General features: G+C 44.0%; 1 protein-coding gene across 3 annotated transcripts in view; it reads right to left on the bottom strand.

Annotated features, from left to right (window-relative positions):
• The window catches only part of LOC129701751 (protein FAM13B-like), a 73004-nt gene extending 60581 nt beyond the window's left edge, over positions 1 to 12423 (bottom strand). The window contains exons 1-2 of one of the 3 annotated variants that reach the window (XM_055643159.1): positions 11874 to 12423; positions 2308 to 2473 (exon numbers count right to left, since the gene is read on the bottom strand). The gene's annotated coding sequence lies outside the window, so the exon portion shown is untranslated. The remainder of the gene's footprint in view (positions 1 to 2307; positions 2474 to 11873) is intronic. The other 2 variants (XM_055643160.1, XM_055643158.1) reach the window with 2 other exon arrangements.
• Between the last annotated feature and the right edge of the window lie 8340 nt (positions 12424 to 20763).

Genomic DNA, 20763 nt, shown 5'->3' with positions numbered 1-20763 from the left:
TCCCTATCTAGCTCTCTCTTGAAAGTATCCAGAGAACTGGCCTCCACTGCCCTCCGAGCCAGAGAATTCCACACTCACAACTCTCCGTGTGAAAAAGAGTTGTTGAGTTGTACTTTGTTGAGGCACCTTTGGCAGTGATTACAGCCACAAGTCTTCTTGGGTATGATGCTACAAGCTTGGCACACCTGTATTTGGGTAATTTCTCCCATTCTTCTCTGCAGATCCGCTCAAGCTCTGTCAGGTTGGATGGGGTGCGTTGATGCACAGCTATTTTCAGGTCCTTCCAGAGATGTTCGATCGGGTTCAAGCCCAGTCCCTGGCTGGGCCACTCATGGACATTCGCAGACTTGTCACAAAGCCACTCTTGGCTGTGTGCTTAGGGTCGTTGTCCTGTTGGAAGATGAACCTCCGCCCCAGTATGAGGTCCAGAACGCTCTGGAGAAGGTTTTCATCAAGGATCTCTCTGTACCTTGCTCCGCTCATCTTTCCCTCGATCCTGACTAGTCTCCCAGTTCTTGCCACTGAAAAGCATCCCCACAGCACGATGCTGCCACCACCATGCTTCATAGTAGGTATGGTATTGGCCAGGTGATGAGCAGTGCCTGGTTTCCTCCAGACATGACGCTTGGCATTTTGGCCAAAGAGTACAATCTTGGTACAATCCAGAGAATCTTGTTTCTCATGGTATGAGAGTCCTTTAGGTGTCTGTTGACAAACTCTAAGCGGGCTGTCATGAGCCTTATACTGAGGAGTGGCTTCCGTCTGACAATTCTACCATAAAGGCTTGATTGATGGAATGCTGCAGATATAGTTGTCCTTCTGGAAGGTTCTCCCATCTCCACAAAATAACTCTGGAGCTCTGTCAGAGTGACCATAAGGTTCTTGGTCACCTCCCTGACCAAGACTCTTCTCCTCCTATTGTTCAGTTTGGCCGGACGGCCAGCTCTGTGAAGCCCTGGTGGTTCCAAAGTTTTTCCATTTAAGAATGACGGAGGCCACAGTGCTCTTCGGGACCTGTAATGCTGCAGAAATTGTTTTATACCCTTCCCCAGATCCGTGTCTCGACACAATCCAGTCTTGGAGGTCTACGGACAATTCCTTAGTCTTCATGGCTTGGTTTTTGCTCTGACATGCACTGTCAACTGTGAGACCTTATATAGACACGTGATGCCTTTCCAAATCATGTACAATCAATTTAATTTACCACTCCAATCAAGTTGTAGAAACATCTCTCAAGGATAATCAATGGAAACAGGAAGCAGCTCCAGGTCAATTTTGAGTGTCATTGCAAAGGGTCCGAATACTAATGTAAATGTGATATTTCAGTTATTTAATTTTAATTACTTTGCAAAAATTTAAAAACACATGTTTTCAATTCTTCATTCTGGGGTATTGTGTGTAGATTGATGATAAAAAAACGTTTTTAATCCATTTAAAAATACCAAAATGCAGAAAGGTGAAGAGGTCTGAATACTTTCTAATTGCACTGTATTTTAGCCAGCTTCTCAATGTTAAGCATCCAGGGCACATCCCAGGGTTACCACTTAGATTTAAAGTATTTATTTTTTAAATAATACTTACTTAAGACTCAATTTATTAAAGCATTATGTCCTCGAATTTTCACCTTAGCAGAATTCATATATTTTTTTAATATTTCACAATTCATTTTCTGCCCATTTCCACAGATTTTACTTGTTTCAAATGTTCCAAAGGTTACATTTCTCAAGGATGTTTTATTATAAACGAGTTCGGTATTCCGGCTGCCCAGGTCATAGGTCTGTAAGCCTGGGCCGCCACGGCTCCAGGCTGGTGTCTCGTCAGTCCAGGGCTGTCGGTTAACCCGGCAGGGCAAGCAGAATTGAGCTGGAGTGAGCACTTCTTCTCCGCGCTGGCTGTAAGCCTGGGCCGCCACTGCTCCGGGCCAGTGTCCTGTCAGTCCAGGGTCACCCCGAACAACTCTGGTCGCCCCCGGACAGGGATGGGACACTCGGGAGGGGACTGTCCAGTAGCAATTCAACAGCCTGGCAGCGCCGGAGACCCGGGTTCAATCCCGACAACGGATGAAACGCAGGTCTGTTTTCATGCAGCAGCACAGCTGCAGAGAACGTTTATCGCGAGTGACTTTTGACAAATCCCACGATTCCTTGCATTTTATCGGAATACCGAACTCGCCTATTGGGCCATCATAACATTATATCACAAGTGAATTGCGACTTTATGCCAGGCAGCAAGTCACTTACAATGTTTTTGTTTTCCACAAGCAGTCAATCAATCAAAAAATATATTGCACTAACTCTGAAAACCTACCTTTGAGCACAGACACCCACTGAAAAAAATAACTTATACACCAATCACCCTTAGTGAATAAGCATTTTTTAGCCAGCTATGGTTGCTTGAGATTGTGGCAAAAGATCAACCTGTAGTTCCTCATTGAAGAAACGCAGAATTTGTCCAAACTTTCTTGGCAATTAATCTGAAAAGGAAACAAACAAGATTCTTAATATGCAGTGTAAATAATACATTAAAATGCAATGGGTGGATAATTAAAAAAACCTTGATGTTATACATTAGTATCTTTTTTCCTTTTATCTTCATACTATATCCTACCCTTAAACTTCAAAGCCTTAATAAAAGCCCTCTCAAAAATTATGAAGCAGATTAAATTCAACACTTTTGACCTATAGTTAAACACTTTCAAGATTTGAAGATGTATTTGTCAAGAAAACATTGCATTTTCACAATACAGTGAACAGTAAAATGGAGAAATAAGGATCTGCAGCTGCTGGTTTACAAAAAAAAAGCAGAAAGTGCTGGAGTAACTCAGTAAATCAGGCATCATCCTTGGAGAACATGGATAGGTGACGTTTCGGGTCAGGACCCTCTTCAGACTAATGCAGGGGGGCAAAGGTTCCGTTTCTTGGATCATTGGAATTTCCTCTGGGGAAGAGGTGGCTCAGTTCCACACAGACGGGTTGCAACAAAATTGGAAGGAGACCAATATCCTGCAATGGAGATTTGTTATTATTAGTTGGGAGGGCTTAAACTAGATAGGCTGTAGAAGTGAGTCCCAGAGCAGAAATGATGCAGATGAGAAGTTGGGGCAAAGAGAGCAAGCTTAATAGTTAGGACAACCAAGAGACACTGCAAAAGGGGGAAGATAGGTAGTCAAAACTCCATTTATTTGAATGCAAGAGGCTTAACAGCATGGGATATGAATTCAGGACATGGTTTGGACTGGGATAGACAATAGGTGCAGGAGTAGGCCGTTCGGCCATTCGAGCCAGCACCGCCATTCAATGTGATCATCCCCAATCAGTACCCCGTTTGTGCCTTCTCCCCATATCCCCCGACTCTGCTATCTTTAAGAGCCCTATCTAGCTCTCTCTTGAAAGTATCCAGAGAACCGGCCTCCACTGCCCTCTGGAGGCAGAGAACTCCACAGACTCACAACTCTGTGAGAAAAAATGTTTCCTCGTCTCTAAATGGCTTACCCCTTATTCATAAACTGTGGCCCCTGGTTCTGGACTCTCCCAACATCAGGAACACGTTTCCTGCCTCTAGCGTGTCCAAACCCTTAATAATCTTATATTTTTCAATAAGAATGGTATGGTCATAACATGGCTAAGAGAAGGGCAGGAGTGGCAACTCAATATTCAAGAGTATAGATGCTACAGGCATGATGGAGGTACATTTAAGAGAGGGGTGGTTTATTTTTGGTGGAGAAGGTCTTAACAATAATACTTTAGAGAGAGGGTATTCTCACAGGATTGTTCAATGAGGCTGCCTGTGTAGAACTTAGAAACAGGAAGGCTCCCCCAATAGTGAGCGGGAACTAGATCAGCAGCTGTACAGGAAAAATCACATATAACTGCAAGAATAGAGTAGCATCAATGGAAGAATTTAACTACCCTAATACTACTAGTTCACCATAGTGCAAAGGGTTTGAACAAATGGAATGTTAAATGTATCCAAGAAAGCGTCCTATTGAGCAACACTAGACTTTCTCTGAGGGATCAAGATAGGACAGGTGACTGCAGTGTCAATTGGAGAGTATGTTGGGTCCTGTGACCACAATTCAATTTGATTTTAAATAGTTATGAAGAAAAACAGGACTGGTCGACAAGTTCAGGTCTGAAGTGGGACATGGCCAATTTTTGAGGTATTAGGCAGGAACATGAATCTATTGGGCAAGACTATTTGCTGGTAAAGAAGTCTGGCAAGTGGGAGGCTTTGAAAAGCATAACAGCAAGAGTTCAGGGACATACTCCTATTAGGATGAAACATACTCCTCAATGTATATATAAAGTGTGGGAGTACGCTCAAGATGAAATCAGTGCCAAAAAAAGGACACAATATGGGTCTGGTAAGCAAAGCAAAGGAAAATCCCAATGATTTCTACTGGTATATTAAGAATATAAAAGGTGGCAAAATAGGCTACCTTAGAGATCAGCACGGCCAAGTGTGTCCGGAGCCACAGGAGAGGGGTGAAATATTTTAAATGGAATAATTTAATTAAATATTTTAATCCTTTATTATGTGGAGAAAATTATGGAAACCAAGGAAATAAGAAAAACGTGTTGCAATGTCTTGATTCATATCGTAGTTGTCAAAGTGGAGGTATTGGCAGTCTTAAAAGACATCAAGGTAGATAAATCCGCAGGGCCTAACCAAGTGCATTCTCAGACGTGGGAAGCTATGGGGTAAAATCACACAGAGGCTAACATCAGAGGTAGACAAAAAGGCTGGAGAAACTCAGCGGGTGAGGCATCTGTGGAGCGAAGGAATAGGCGACGTTTAAAGAAGTGTCTTGACCCGAAACGTTGCCTATTCCTTCGTTCCATAGATGCTACCTTACCCGCTGTGTTTCGCCAGCTTTTTTGTCTACTTCCGAATTTTCCAGCATCTGCATTTCTTTCTTAAACTATCATCAGAGGTGGTATGTTTAGGATAGGTTTCTGAGTGACAGGATTGCCAACATTTGGATAGATATGGACTGATTAGGGATAGTCAGCACAGGTTGGTGCTTGTGAAAGTGCGTTGCTCTAATCTGTTTGAATTTTTTTTAAGAAGTAATCAAGAAGATTGATGAGAGTCCATGTGTCTTTATGGACTTTAGGAAGATCATTGACCAAGTCCCAAATGGTAGGATAATCTGGATAGATTGTATGGATACCAGGGAGAGCCAACTAATTTGACACATGATTACCTTGATGGAATTGATATTGTTTTTGAACTGGAAGATTGATTAGTAATGTGCTGCAGCAAACAGTGTTAGGCTCATTGCTACTCAAAATGTATTAAATAATTTGATTAGAATGTACACAGCATGGGTAGTAAGTTCACAGAAGACATATACAGGGCTGCCACTGATTTTCCAGCACACTTGATTCCAGAGCCTTGCTGGATCTGCTTTGCCGGGCCAACAGAGGTCACAGCCTCTGAGAGGAATCAACTTCTACCGGAACCGAGACAGCACCCCACAAATCAGTCAGGAAAAGAGTTGCGAAGATGTTACAGTTGTGCATGCCGTTGAAGTCGTTGGTGAAGTTGGTGTGTTTAGTTTTGGTTACCATGCTGTAGGAAAGACAACATGCTGTAGGAAAGACAACATTAAACTAGAAAGAGTGCAAAGACGATTTACTCGGATGTTGCCAGGACTCAATTTTCTTCCCCAGAGGTTGTGCATATGGAATGGGCTGCTGAGAAAGTGGTTGAAACATCTACAACAACAACATTTAACAGACATTTGGACAATTACATAAGGTTGAGAGGGATATCAGCAAATGGGTCTAGCTTTGATGGCATCTTGGCTGGCATGGACAACTATATAACCTACATACATTTTCAAGAGACATTTGATAAAGACATACAAAAGGTTGATTACCAAATCAGAGCTGCAAGGGAATTAAAGGCTCAGCAAAGCAAGGATAGATCTGGGCAATAGTAGGCAGTGCTGTTTAAGATCAGTGCATCAATGCAAATAAATATTCAAAGAGAAAATTATCACCATAGCTCACTGCTTCTTTGTGGTGAGCACTACAGAGCAGAATCCAAATCTATCATTCAAAAAGGCTTAACGTTGTATATTAACTGTAGTCTGCTTTCTACGCAAGCTCTCCCCTCAGACATTCTTTAACTTCATTAAAAGTTTTAGTAAATTTGGGTTAGCAATTCACCTACGCCAAATACTGTCCAACTTACACAAGTCAATTACCAAAATGCTTGACTAACCTTCTGGAATTTTTTGAGGATGTAACAAGTAGAATAGATAAAGGAGACCCAGTGGATGCGGCATATCTGGACTTTCAAAAAGCCATTGACAAGGTCCCACACAAGAGATTAGTGTGCAAAATTATAGCACATGATATTGGGGGTAGGACATGGGTAGAGAACTGGTTGGCAGACAGGAAGCAAAAGTAAGAATTAACAGGTCCTTTTCAGAATGGCAGGTAGTGACTAGTGGTGTGCCGCCAGGCTCGGTGCTGGGACCCCAGTTATTTACAATATATATTAATGATTTAGATGAGTGAATTAAATGTGACATTTCCAAGTTTGCAGATGACACAAAGTTGAGTGGCAGTGTGAACTGCGAGGAGGATGCTATGAGGCTACAGGGTGACTTGGACAGGTTGGGTGAGTGGGCAGATGCAGTATAATGTGGATAAAAATGAGGTTATCGAGGGCTCAAAATTAGCGGTTGCCCGGGTGCCAATGACCACCCAAAGTGCCGGCAGGCAACCTAAATGCCGAGTCATTTTGCTCAGCTTGGCATATACTGGTTTATACCGAAGATACACGAAAAACTGGAGTAACTCAGCGGGTCAGGCAGCATCTCTGGAGAAAAGGAACGTGACATTCCGTGGCAACGACGTAGTGCGGAGCAAAGACACGGGGTGCGGGGTGCCGAAGGGTCATAGCGAATGACGAGCCGCGCACAGCAGAGGCGAAAGATCCTATAGGCCAGTGACAGCGGCTCCTCCTCCTCCTCCCACCCTGATAGCGGCCGCTGCTTGCAAATCCACTAACGGCGATACCGCTTTCAAAACAAACCCTCCCGCACACCGAGGCCGGGAGGGAGGGGGGAGGCCCCCTTCCGCCATCTGAAGCAGCTGCACCGCTCGGCCCCGCACCTTCTGTTGGCTGGCGGAGGAGGGGAGGCGGTGGCGAGGAGATCCCAACTGCCTCTCCCTTTGGCGGCAGCACTTGGCGGTGGACAGGGACAGCCAAGGCAGCAGGACGATGATACCGATGCCCACCGCCAATCCCGTACTGATCTACCCCATTTAACCCCACTGACATCCACCGCACTCTCCCCTCACAATTTTACCTATTCCAACCAACACGCACTAATTCCCCTGCCTCAATACATCAATCCAGCACCTTGCCTTCTCACCCCCCCCCCCGCCATCTATCCATCCCGCATTGATTCACAGCGCTGCCCCACCCCCACCCACACTGTGTTGGAAATGTCTTCAGAGCGAAAATTTACTGTTTGATAACGGAATGCAATCAAATGCGTTTAAATCCCAATGTTGTTATTTGTTTTAATCCATAAAGATGGATTAAATTGTGAACATGTGAAACATTAAAACCGCAGTGTTCGATTGTCACCGCTACCGTTAACACGTTATCACAGAATTCATTTTAACGGAAATTCAATGCTCTTAATATGGAATATCAGTACTGATATTTAATGAGCAACATCCACAACTATACGTCGGATTTATCCAGGTTTTACTCCTACAGTCAGTCATATACATCACAAATTTGGTCAGGAGATATTTCAGTTGAAAATTTAACATTAATTCTGAAGTGGGAATGATGGAAACCGCTTTTATCAATAACTTTTTTAAAATCTGGTGCGTACAAACTGGGTATCTTCATTGCAGTTCACAACACCTACATTTAATCTGAATGTCCGGTAATGTGCCGTTTTGACAGCTTTAAGGATTAGCAAAAGGATTTGAGTATAGGAGCAGGGAGGTTCTACTGCAGTTGTACAGGGTCTTGGTGAGACCACACCTGGAGTATTGCGTACAGTTTTGGTCTCCTAATCTGAGGAAAGACATTCTTGCCATAGAGGGAGTACAGAGAAGGTTCACCAGACCGATTCCTGGGATGTCAGGACTTTCCATATGAAGAAAGACTGCATAGACTCGGCATGTACTCGCTAGAATTTAGAAGATTGAGGGGGGGGATCTTATAGAAACTTACAAAATTCTTAAGGGGTTGGACAGGCTAGATGCAGGAAGATTGTTCCCGATGTTGGGGAAGTCCAGAACAAGGGGTGACAGTTTAAGGATAAAGGGGAAATCTTTTAGGACCGACATGAGGAAAACATTTTTCACACAGAGAGTGGTGAATCTCTGGAATTCTCTGTCACAGAAGGTAGTTGAGGCCAGTTCATTGGCTATATTTAAGAGGGAGTTAGAGGTGGCCCTTGTGGCTAAAGGGGTCAGGGGGTATGGAGAGAAGGCAGGTACAGGATAACGAGTTGGATGATCAGCCTTGATCTTATTGAATGGTGGTGCAGGCTCGAAGGGCCGAATGGCCTACCCTGCACCTATTTTCTATGTTTCTAAGTTTCGATGTTAAACATATTACCAAAAGAACATTTGCTGCAGTTATGTCCTTTGGCCATTTCTTGTCAGTTAGTGTAATGTTTAACATGTCAGATGGGTATAGTCGGTTTTAACAGTTATTATCATAAAATGCCTTTAGAAATTTCCTTGCAACCTGTATATTTTGTTGCGGATAAATTATGTGGGAAGCAAGATTGTTTCTGTACCAATAGCAATAACGACCCATGCTATGGCCATGTCATGATAATTTTCGGTCCACAGAAAACATGCTTGCATCAATCTGTAGTGTGCATGGTTAAGCATATATGTTACCATGGTCCAGGATTTATTGACACAGATTGACCATACGTTGAATAATCCAACCACATTTTTGTTGGGTAGTGGAAAGAAATAATATAAATTGCATCAATTGCAATGTGTAAAAAGATACTGTATTGTAACTTTGCTGCATGTCATTGTGGTATATATCATGTCTTGATTGGCAAATAAGTTTAGTTTGTGACTTTATTTGAAGCAGAAATAATATGTGAATGCTTCATTGAGCATAATTCTGACTGGTAACTACGCACTTCGTTCGAGCACATTATCGCACGCCTCATGCAAGCAGTCTTAAATTGACCACCTAAACTGTCATTTGGCAACCTAAAAAGGTGCCCGAGTTGCCCGGCTGGCAAAGGGAAAAAAAGTTACGCGAGAGCCCTGTAAATCGACTTTGATGGCAAGAACAGGAAGGCAGATCATTATCTGAATGGATTAGGAAAAGGAGGTGCAACAAAACCTGGGTGTGCTTGTACTGCATGTACTGAAAGTAAGCATGCAGGTACAGCAGGCAGTGAAGAAAGCTAATGGCATGTTGGCCTTCATTGCGAGAATTTTGAGTTTAGGAGCAAGGAGGTCCAACTGCAGTTGTACCAGGGCCCTGGTGAGACCGCACCTGGAGTATTGGGTGCAATATTGGTATCTTAATTTGAGGAAGGACATTATTGCTATTGAGGGAGTGCAGCGTAGGTTCATCTGGTTAATTCCCGGGATTGCGGGACTGACATATAATGAAAGAATGGGTCAAATGGGCATGTATTCACTAGAATTTAGAAGGACGAGGGAGGATCTTATAGAAACATAAAATTCTTAAAGGATTGGACAGGCTAGATGCAGGAAAAATGTTCCCGATGTTGACGGAGTCCAGAACCAGGGGTCACAGTTTAAGAATAAGGGGTATGCCATTTAGGACTGAGATGAGGAAAAACTTCTTCACCCAGAGAGTTGTGAATCTGTGGAATTCTCTGCCACAGAAGGGCAGTGGAGGCCAATTCAAGATGTTTTCAAGAGAGAGTTAGATTTAGATCTTAGGGCTAAAGGATTTAAGGGATATGTGGGGGTGGTGGGGGGGGGGAGGAGCAGGAAAGAGGTACTTTTTAGATGGTCAGCATGATCATAATGAATGGTGGAGCTGGCTCGTCGGGCCAAATGGCCTACTCCTGCACCTATGTTTCTATGTGCTCTTTCAGTTAAGTATTTCAATTTGACCTTTTCCAACTACTGAAAAGTTGGGACTAGCAATTTAACTAGATAGATAATTAATAAAACAAATTAGGGGGGCAATGTTAATGTTATGTAGGTTGGTGAAGTGGCTATAATCAATATAAATCAGCAGAAACAATTTGAGATGGCAAGCGTTTGCTGAGTCATTGTTATCACAAGACAAAAAATATTTCCACATCTACATCAATAAACCACTACTGGGATTAATGTAATACCCAATAAAACACCAAAAGCAGAGGCCTTGTGGGTTTGACTAATGGTATATGAAGAATTAAACGATCTGAATCAAGATAGCTGGATGCAAGTGGATTTAGCAACGTCAGCTTTTGCGATTGATTACAGTCTAGTGCCTCCAATTCCCCCAAAATAAAATCACAAACGCATTGGATGAACTTCCCATTTTAACGGAGAAGTAAAATGAGTTGATGGAATCATTTGGGCTACAAATTTAAATACAAGCTAGTTGAAAACTCAAACCCAAAAGAATCAGAAAGGTGAGTGGTGTGGAAACCTCATTGCATGCATAGATTAATACACAGCTTAATAAAGCATGTTGACAGAGTATCATTTGCGAGGGAACTACTGCTTTCACTTCCCTGAAGCGCGTAATATCGAAAATAAACTTTACGTCCAATATTTCTTCAGTATATATTTTTTTGGAACAGCATAGTTTATGACTAAGGGTGCTCAATCCCTAAACAACCGCGAAAGCAGGGCGGCAAAACGCCAAATGTCGCTGCCCTGGCGCAAATTACAAGGAAACTTCCAGAAAACAACGCTGTACACGCTCTATTACATGGCGACAAAATCTATATATAGCCTCACAGATAACACCCGAGTAAACCTTCCAGAACGATATGCGACCTCCTCCATTGCCACCCCCCCCAAAACAAAATTACATGACCGATTTGCAGAGATCAAAACAATCGTCCAGACTGAACACCCGGAGCCGTTCAGCCTTCGATAGACATGATGAAGGCATGGACGCCAGTTGCACAATTTCGTGCTGGGTTCTTGTTCGTTGACTACATAATACGAGTTAAAATAAGGCTATACATATACAAATGACTAAAAAGCATTCACTATTACAAACTAATCGGGATGTATCGCTGTAGCATGACATTTACATTAAACATTATGACCGAATGTAGTATTCTTTATTTCAAAGGCGATTGTTTTTATTTTAAAAAGTGACAGCGTCGTGCCCAAGCCCACCATATATGGTGTATACATATATATGGTGTATACACTTTTTCTCTCGGTTATTATATTTACAGTGTACTATGTTGTCATGTTCTGGTGTGCTGCTACAATTAAATTGTTCTATCCGGGATAAATGACAATAAAACATTCTTGACTCTTGACACCCACCGCCACCCGGAGGACCTCCACCGACCCCTGGCAGGGCTTCCGCGCCTCCCGGAGGACCTCCGCCAACCAACCCCCACCCCAGCCCGGACCACCTCCTCCGCACATCCCCCACCACCCAAGCCGGGAGAACCTCCTCCGCAATCCCCCACCACCACCACGCACCCCAAGCCGGGAGGACCTCCTCCGCCCCCTCCCCAGCCAGGAGGACCTCCACCCGCCCGCCACAGCTGGCTATGACCGCCGCGCAGGCGCGCTCCCTGCTCCCCCTGCCGCCGGCGCGTGCTCAGTGCCAACGGTCGCCGGCACAAAAATCCGTTGCCGCTCGAAGTCAAGTCAGGCCGATCCTCCTCCTCCTCCTCCCCCCACACACACACTTACTTGTTCGGGCCTAAGCGACGGAGCTCGGCACCGACTACCCCGGGATCGTTTATTTCCAGCCGTCACGTCGGAAAACGCTGCCTGTATCTTACACGAACCGTTTCCTGCAATCGCTTTCTTTACGTTTCGACTTTGTTTTTTTTTCCCTCCCAATATATTTTCTTCGCTAATGGTTAGACAACATCTGCGTCACCAACCGAAGCTTGCCTGCCGGAAGTGACGTCACCAGCCGACCGCGCTGGCCATTGACAGACAAGCTGTCCGGTGACATCACCGCCAAACGGGCGGCTGCTGTCAGGTTGCTCGTTGCCATGGTCCCCGGGGTGAGAGCAGTGGCTTAAACCGCTAGGCCGCTAGGAACCAGGAAAACCACCCATTAGTGAATAATACCAAATGCATATTTAATATTCTGTCTATTCGTCTAAACAAAAACTGGTAAACACAGTTCAATGCATTCTAAAATGCAATTCTGACAGTTCAATTAAATATTTTTGGATATGAATAGCATTGTTGGTCACCATAAGGCCAGTATGAACCAGGAAAAGCATCCATTTGTAAATAATACCAAATGCATATTTAATATTCTGTATATTCGTCTCAACAAAAACTGGTAAATACAGTTCAATGCATTATTTGCATTATTTCTCTTGTTAAAATGTAATACAGTGCAATTAAATATTTTTGTATATGAATAGCATAGTTGATCACCTAGCATTATGAAATGAACTGCAGATGCTGGTTTATACTGAAAATAGACAGAATGCTGGAGTAACCCAAGAGGGACAGGCAGCATCTCTGGAGAGAAGGTTAAGACCTGAAACGTCACCCATTCCTTCTTTCCAGAGATGCTGCATGTCTCGCTGAGTTACTCCAGCATTTTGTGTCGATGAAATAATGTAATGCGTGCACCATTTAGAGTAGGTTAATGCCATAATCAAAACTGAAACTGTATTGGAGTGGCACGCTGGAATTAGACCATGCTGTAATGCTGCAATGCTGCAGTCAAATCTGGCACCGACATGTTCCAGAGTCTGCAATAAGAGCTAGTGATAAAATGCTCCAAAATTTGCCAAGCTTTTAAGAACCTTATCCTTGTGGCAAATCTTTATTGTGTGGTTGTGGAGACAGTGTGCTATTTGATAAAAAGGAACCATCAGAGCAGATTTACATATTTGAAATTGTAGCACAGATCATCAATTGATTTTTTTCCTGCATCTGTAGTTCAGAGGAATTGAGGGCCAGCATTATTTCCATGCTAGGATCAGCATATTCACTTTGCAAAAACTAAGAATGCTTTACTTCGCATCATTCAATATTACACGTCACAACACATTCACCCACAAATCCATCAATGTACCACAAGAATTGAGAGTTGTATTTATAAGGAGAGATTGGATAATCTGGATTTATTGTCACTGAGCCGAATAGGCTGCGGGGTGACTTTATAGAGGTTTATAAAATTACTAGACCAAGGGGGACGTGTCGGGTCCCGTCCCCTCAACGCGGAGTTGGGGGGGGGGGGGGCGGGGGGCAGCCTGCGGCGTCACACACACACTAACCACCATCCCCCCCCCCACACACACTAACCACCCCCCTTGATATTATATAAATATTATTCATTGGCTCCTTTTACCCCAGTCCTGCCCTATCTCGAGGTGTAGAGAGAGTGGGGAAGAGAGGGAGAGGGGGGAGAGGAGGGGGGGGGGGGGGGGGAGATAGGGGGGAGGGGGGAGGGGGTGGGAGGGGGAGAGGGGAGTGAGGAATAGGGGAGTGAGGGGGGAGAGAGAGGAAGGGGAGGAGGGGGGGAATGGGGCAAAAGAGAGGGGAGGGGGAGAAAGAGGGAGAGGGCGGACTTGAACTCGGCGAACGGGCTGCGCGGACGGGGCCGACTGCAAAGGGGCGGCAGGCCTCGGCAGCTCTCGGTACCTCTCTGGACCTTGCAGGACCTCGCGGGACCTCTAAAGGCCTCGGAAGCCCAACCAAATTACTGTGTGTTTAGTGGCTTCAATCCAGAGCCCTGGAGGGGGAGAGTGGGGCGCTGCGGACAGCCGGGCCGAGTGCGAGTTATGCGGGGGTGGGGGGGTTGGTTACGTAACTCACAGCTCGTGAGAAACAGTGGCCAGCAGGCTACGCGTTGAAAACTCTGCGCAGCTGGCCGCGAGGAGCAGAGCCAATGTGACATCATCAGCTCGCTTCAGCTCGTTAACTTCAACAAAAGATCTTATGTTGGTGAAGTATTTCAAGAAATAATGAATCAAATTTTCAGATGAGGCGATTTTCGAGATCATGAGGTAAATCTCTACTGGAATATGTACAAATTTCACCGTTAGTGCCAAGTCAAGTCAAGTCAAGTTTATTTGTCACATACACATACGAGATGTGCAGTGAAATGAAAGTAGTGCGTTGGGTTTTCAAGGAGATTTTTGACATCATGAGGTAAATCTCTACCGGAATATGTAAATATTTCACCGTTAGCGCGTCGGGTTCGGGTTTTCGAGGAGATGTGAAACACGATGAGACAGACAGACGGATGGACGGACGGACGGATGGATGGATGGTATAAATATGGGATGGATAATCAGTCTTTTTCCCAGAGCAGGGAAGTCTAAAACGAGGGACCACTGGTTTAAAGTAAGAATGGAGACATTTAAAAGATATCTGAGGAGATAACATACTCATAAATAACAAAAACAAATTCAATAAATCAATAACTCCAATACTAGTTCAAAACAAAACAAAGTCCTTAGTGCAACCTAATTCACAGTCTGCATTGATTAGGTGGGCCAGAAGGGCCTAATTCTGTGCTCTGTGAATCTAAAGACTCATGGATGATAACAGTAGTCAAACATATAATTTATGGGAATTCATGTAACAGACTGCTTGTACAGTGAGGGCAAACTTTGTATCAAAACATACATTTAATTGAATTATTATCAAATCTATTATACGTTAATATATAATAGAAAAGTACCTGGAATGTGTTAAAGGAAGAAAATGTTGCATTTATATAGCACTTTCCACAATTTATGTTACAAAATGCTTTACTTTTTAAGTGTAGGTAGACAAAAATGCTGGAGAAACTCAGCGGGTGAGGCAGCATCTATGGAGCGAAGGAATAGGTGATGTTTCGGGTCGAGACCCTTCTTCAGTTTCTCTAATTTTTGTCTACCTTCGATTTTTCCAGCATCTGCAGTTCTTTCTTATACTTTTTCAGTGTGGTTGCTTCAGAAAATGTGGCATATAATCACAAGGTCACACACATCAATGTAATAATGACCAGATATTCTGGAGGTGAAGGGGGGCGGGAGGTGGATGGGTGGGATTATGTTGGCTGAACTATACATGTTGATCATAATATCAGGATTATCGCTGCATTTTCTCAAAATAATGCTGTAGGACTTTTGATGTCAGTTGAAGGTGTGGTCAGGTCTGTAGTTTAATGGCGATCAAAAGCCCACCAGTGGAGCAATGAGACTTGCATCTCTAGCTTTTGGCTCAGAATTGAGGATGCTACACAATGAGCCATGTCTCATTAATTAAATATTAGAATAGATTATAAAAACAATTCAAACTTTTCATTGGATACTTCTCAGCAGTTTAGTGTAAAATTATAATTATAATTAGACACTGTATTTAAGAAAAGTCATTAATTATTTTCCCACTCCCTTGTTAATATGGATTATCATATGCTAAATTTACTTTTAGGTTTCAATTAATTATGTTAATCAATTATAAGAGTGAAACCATGAGATTTGGTATTTAAAGCTGTCCAGTTTCAGAATTGAAAATACAAAATAAAAGTTTTGATAAATACGAGGTAGTTGTGCTAAAAGAAGGTTCCAAACTTACTGACGAGTTGGAGAGCAAGCATCAAGGAGGCTGTCAGACAAGGTTGCCGATGCCAGGAAAATAAAGGAATAGTGCTTTAAAATTAAAAGCTAAAGTTAAAAAGTAAAAACATGATGCATTCAAGAGAGAGTTGGAAGTGGCTCTGAGGGCTAGCGGAATCAAGAGATATGGGGAGAAAATAGGAAAGGGGTACTGATTCTGGATGATCAGCCATGATCATATTGAATGGCGGTGCTGGCTCAAAGGACCGAATGGCCTACTCCTGCACCAATTTTCTATGTCTATGTTTCTAAAACCTCTACAGAATATAGTCATCGGAGAGTAACATTGCAAAAGGATTTGAGTATAGGAGCAGGGAGGTTCTACTGCAGTTGTACAGGGTCTTGGTGAGACCACACCTGGAGTATTGCGTACAGTTTTGGTCTCCAAATCTGAGGAAGGACATTATTGCCATAGAGGGAGTGCAGAGAAGGTTCACCAGACTGATTCCTGGGATGTCAGGACTGTCTTATGAAGAAAGACTGGATAGACTTGGTTTATACTCTCTAGAATTTAGGAGATTGAGAGGGGATCTTATAGAAACTTACAAAATTCTTAAGGGGTTGGACAGGCTAGATGCAGGAAGATTATTCCCGATGTTGGGGAAGTCCAGGACAAGGGGTCACAGCTTAAGGATAAGGGGGAAATCCTTTAAAACCGAGATGAGAAGAACTTTTTTTTCACACAGAGAGTGGTGAATCTCTGGAACTCTCTGCCACAGAGGGTAGTTGAGACCAGTTCATTGGCTATATTTAAGAGGGAGTTAGATGTGGCCCTTCTGGCTAAGGGGATCAGGGGGTATGGAGAGAAGGCAGGTACGGGACACTGAGTTGGATGATCAGCCATGATCATATTGGAGTTTAGATGGAGTTTAATGCTGATAAGTGTGAGGTGCTACATCTTGGCAGGACAAATCAAAATAGGACGTACATGGTAAATGGTAGGGAATTGAAGAATGTAGGTGAACAGAGGGATCTGGGAATAACTGTGCACAGTTCCCTGAAAGTGGAATCTCATGTAGATAGGGTGGTAAAGAAAGCTTTTGGTGTGCTGGCCTTTATAAATCAGAGCATTGAGTATAGAAGTTGGGATGTAATGTTAAAATTGTACAAGGCATTGGTGAGGCCAATTCTGGAGTATGGTGTACAATTTTGGTCGCCTAATTATAGGAAGGATGTCAACAAAATAGAGAGAGTACAGAGGAGATTTACTAGACTGTTGCCTGGGTTTCAGCAACTAAGTTACAGAGAAAGGTTGAACAAGTTAGGGCTTTATTCTTTGGAGCGCAGAAGGTTAAGGGGGGACTTGATAGAGGTTTTTAAAATGATGAGAGGGATAGACAGAGTTGACGTGGAAAAGCTTTTCCCACTGAGAGTAGGGAAGATTCAAACAAGGGGACATGACATGAGAATTAAAGGACTGAAGTTTAGGGGTAACATGAGGGGGAACTTCTTTACTCAGAGAGTGGTAGCTGTGTGGAATGAGCTTCCAGTGAAGGTGGTGGAGGCAGGTTCGTTTTTATAATTTAAAAATAAATTGGATAGTTATATGGATGGGAGGGGAATGGAGGGTTATGGTCTGAGCGCAGGTATATGGGACTAGGGGAGATTATGCGTTCGGCACGGACTAGAAGGGTCGAGATGGCCTGTTTCCGTGCTGTAATTGTTATATGGTTATTATATGGTTATATTGAATGGCGGTGCAGGCTCGAAGGGCCGAATGGCCTACTCCTGCACCTAATTTCTATGTTTCTATGTAACCCAAAAGTACTAAATTCATTAACGCAAAGCAGAAAAAAGTGAACAGAGACACTCAATCCAAAAAATAAAGTTAGCATATAATAATTAATATTAACAAGAGATTAACAAAAATAATTAGAGATTATTTCATTAAATACAGTGTTTAATCATAATTACACACTGTATAATTTTAGATTGAATTGCTAAGACATATCTAGTGAAAAGTGTGACTTGTTTTTTTAACTAATAGACATTGGAATGCCTTTGTGATGTTGATCACTTTATGCTATTGACATTAGAAAGGCACCCGGTATAAATTAAGAAAATATTTTTTAAATGTGTTTGACACGAGTACCATTTCACAGTGATGGTTATATATTGGTCTCCCAGGTCTTGCACACCGCTCTCTCCCATCTGGACAGCCAGAAGGGGGGCTACGTGAGGATGCTGTTCATAGACTACAGTTCAGCCTTCAACACGATAGTCCCCACCAGACTGGCCGGGAAGCTAATGGAATTGGGGCTCAACACCTCCCTGTGTGCCTGGGTCCTGGACTTTCTCACCGCCAGGTAGTCAAGATGGTTCGGAGCGTCCTCAGCCCCCTATTGTACTCCCTGTACACACATGACTGTGTGGCTAGGTTCAGCTCCAATTCAATAATTAAGTTTGCTGATGACACTGTGGTGGTGGGCCTGATCTCAGACAACGATGAGAAGGCCTACCGGGAGGAGGTGGCTGATCTAGCACTCTGGTGCCAGGATAACAGCCTCCTCTTGAACATCAAAAAAACGAAGGAGCTGATCATGGACTTTAGGAGGGCACATCATCCGAGGACGTACACTCCATTGAGGATAAATGGGGATCCTGTGGATAGGGTGAACTGTTTTAAATATCTGGGAGTCCACATCTCCTAGGATATGACATGGGCATCACACGCCTCAGCACTCGTGAGTAAGGCAAGGCAGCGCCTTTACCACCTCAGGCAATTGAGGAAATTCAGAGTGTCTCCGAGGATCCTCCAGTGCTTCTACGCAGCGGCGGTGGAAAGCATCTTGTCCGGGAACATTACCATCTGGTTTGGGAATTGCTCTGCCAAGGACAAGAAGGCTCTGCAGAGAGTAGTGCGTTCGGCCGAACGCACTATGAGAACTTCACTCACCCCCCTGCAGGAACTATACAACAGGAGGTGCAACTCCAGAGCAAACAAAATCATGGGAGACCCCTTCCACCCCTGCAACGGACTGTTCCAGCTGCTTTGGTCAGGCAAACGCCTCCGTTGCCATGCGGTGAGAACGGAGGGGTTGAGAAGGAGTTTCTTCCCAGAGGCAATTCGGACTGTAAACACCTATCTCACCAGGGACTAACTCTACAGAACGTTTTTCCTTCCATTATTTATTATGTAAAAGAATATGTGTGTTATGATTGTGTTTATAATTTGTTTGGTTGTTTTGTTGTTTGTTTTTTGCACAAAAGTCCGCGAGCATTGCCACTTTCATTTCACTGCACATCTCGTATGTGTATGTGACAAATAAACTTGACTTGACTTGACTTGATATTGACCAATCAGTATACTGGCAAATTGCAATTAGTTTATTCTCCGGAAGTGGGAATTTATGGCAAAGACAGGAATTCCCATTTTTTTTACTGCCCATCCTGGTTGCACTTGAATTGCTGATGTAAAGTTGCTCCAAAAATGCTTGAATTTGACCCAAAGAGCTAAATGACATGATATGAAGACTATAACCTCTGACGTCAGCAAAACAAAGGGGCGGGTCAAAGCCTGTCTGTATCAATGGAGTTGAGTTAATAGTCAATAGTCAATAGTCAATAGTCTATTTAATTGTCATTTGGACCCCTGGAGGTCCAAATGAAATGCCGTTTCTGCAGCCATACATTACACACAAATAGACCCCAGACACAACATAATTTACATTTTACATAAACATCCATCACATAGCTGTGATGGAAGGCCAAAAAAAACTTATCTCTCCACTGCACTCTCCCCCCCCCACCCCGATGTCAGAGTCAAAGTCAAAGACCCCGGCTGGCGATGGCGATTGTCCCGCGGCCATTAAAGCCACGCCGGGTGGTGCGAGGTCGCACACCGGTCTTGGTGTTAGAGCCCCCGGCATGCGCTCGCAGAGTCCCGCGGCCATTCCAAGCCGCGCGGGACGGTGATGTAGGCCCCGCTCCAGGAGCTCTTCGACCCCGCAACTCGGGCGGGAGAAGTCGCCGTTGCGAGAGCCCTGAAAAGCGGTCTCCCCCCAGGGAGCCGCGGGCTCCCGGTGCCGCCGTCCACAGACCCGTAGTAGCAGCCTCCGCATCAGCAGCAGCAGCGGCAGCAGCAGCAGCGGCAGCAGCAGCAGCAGCGGCAGCGCTCCTCCACCGCTCAACCCGCTCCGGACTCGGCTAGCTCCGCGACGGTGAGGTGAGTCGGCACCAGAGTCCCCAGTCGGCACCAGAGAAAATAGTCATGAGTTTTGTTCCTAGAAATATTACCATTTGTCTTTGTCTAAACATATATAGCCACCTACTCCCCGCCCACCACCGAACAACTCAAAATACACTTCCTACTGCTTCTGGAAAGCAGCCAACATAACAAATGTACTCCCACCCAGGTCATTCTTTCTTTTCCCCTCTCCCATCGGACATAAGGTACAGAAGTGCATAGTAACTCCCCCTCTCCCTCCATTCCTTCCTCTGGCTTTTCAATTTGCAATTCTTCTCTCCTATCTCAATAGAGGATATGTGAGCTACAAAATGGCACCAGCTAAAGAGAGAGAGCAAGACAGAATACACACAAAGGAATATGAAATACAGCAATGAAGAAAATAGACAGACGTTGGGGAGAAAGAAGGAATGCACATACTGGTGGGATGGAAAATGAGAACCAGAAGAACTCTATCCTTCTGTTTAGGAGTAGAGGAGTGACAACAGAAGTGTAAAAAGTAAATCAGATGCTGTCAAGCACACTGTCCTGTATGGAAACTTTAGGGCAAGCCACAGATTACAACACAAGAAGCCGGTTACGGTTACTTTTAAAGGCATGGAGTCATAGGGCTATGCAGCATGGAAATAGTCGCTTCATTATACCTTGTCCAAGCTGACCAAGTTGGCATGCTGGACTAGTCCCATTTGCCTGCATTTGGCTCATACCTCTATCAATCCTTTCAATCTGTATATCTGTATGTCTTCGGAAAATCATAATTGTATCCACTCCTATAGCTTTTTCTAGCAGCTCATTCCAGATATGGACGACCCTC

This window comes from Leucoraja erinacea, chromosome 11, assembly GCF_028641065.1.
Source record: "Leucoraja erinacea ecotype New England chromosome 11, Leri_hhj_1, whole genome shotgun sequence".
NCBI classification, from domain to species: domain Eukaryota; kingdom Metazoa; phylum Chordata; class Chondrichthyes; order Rajiformes; family Rajidae; genus Leucoraja; species Leucoraja erinaceus.
The sequence above is the reverse complement of the archived record's forward strand: the minus strand, read 5'-3'. Positions and strand labels throughout refer to the sequence as shown.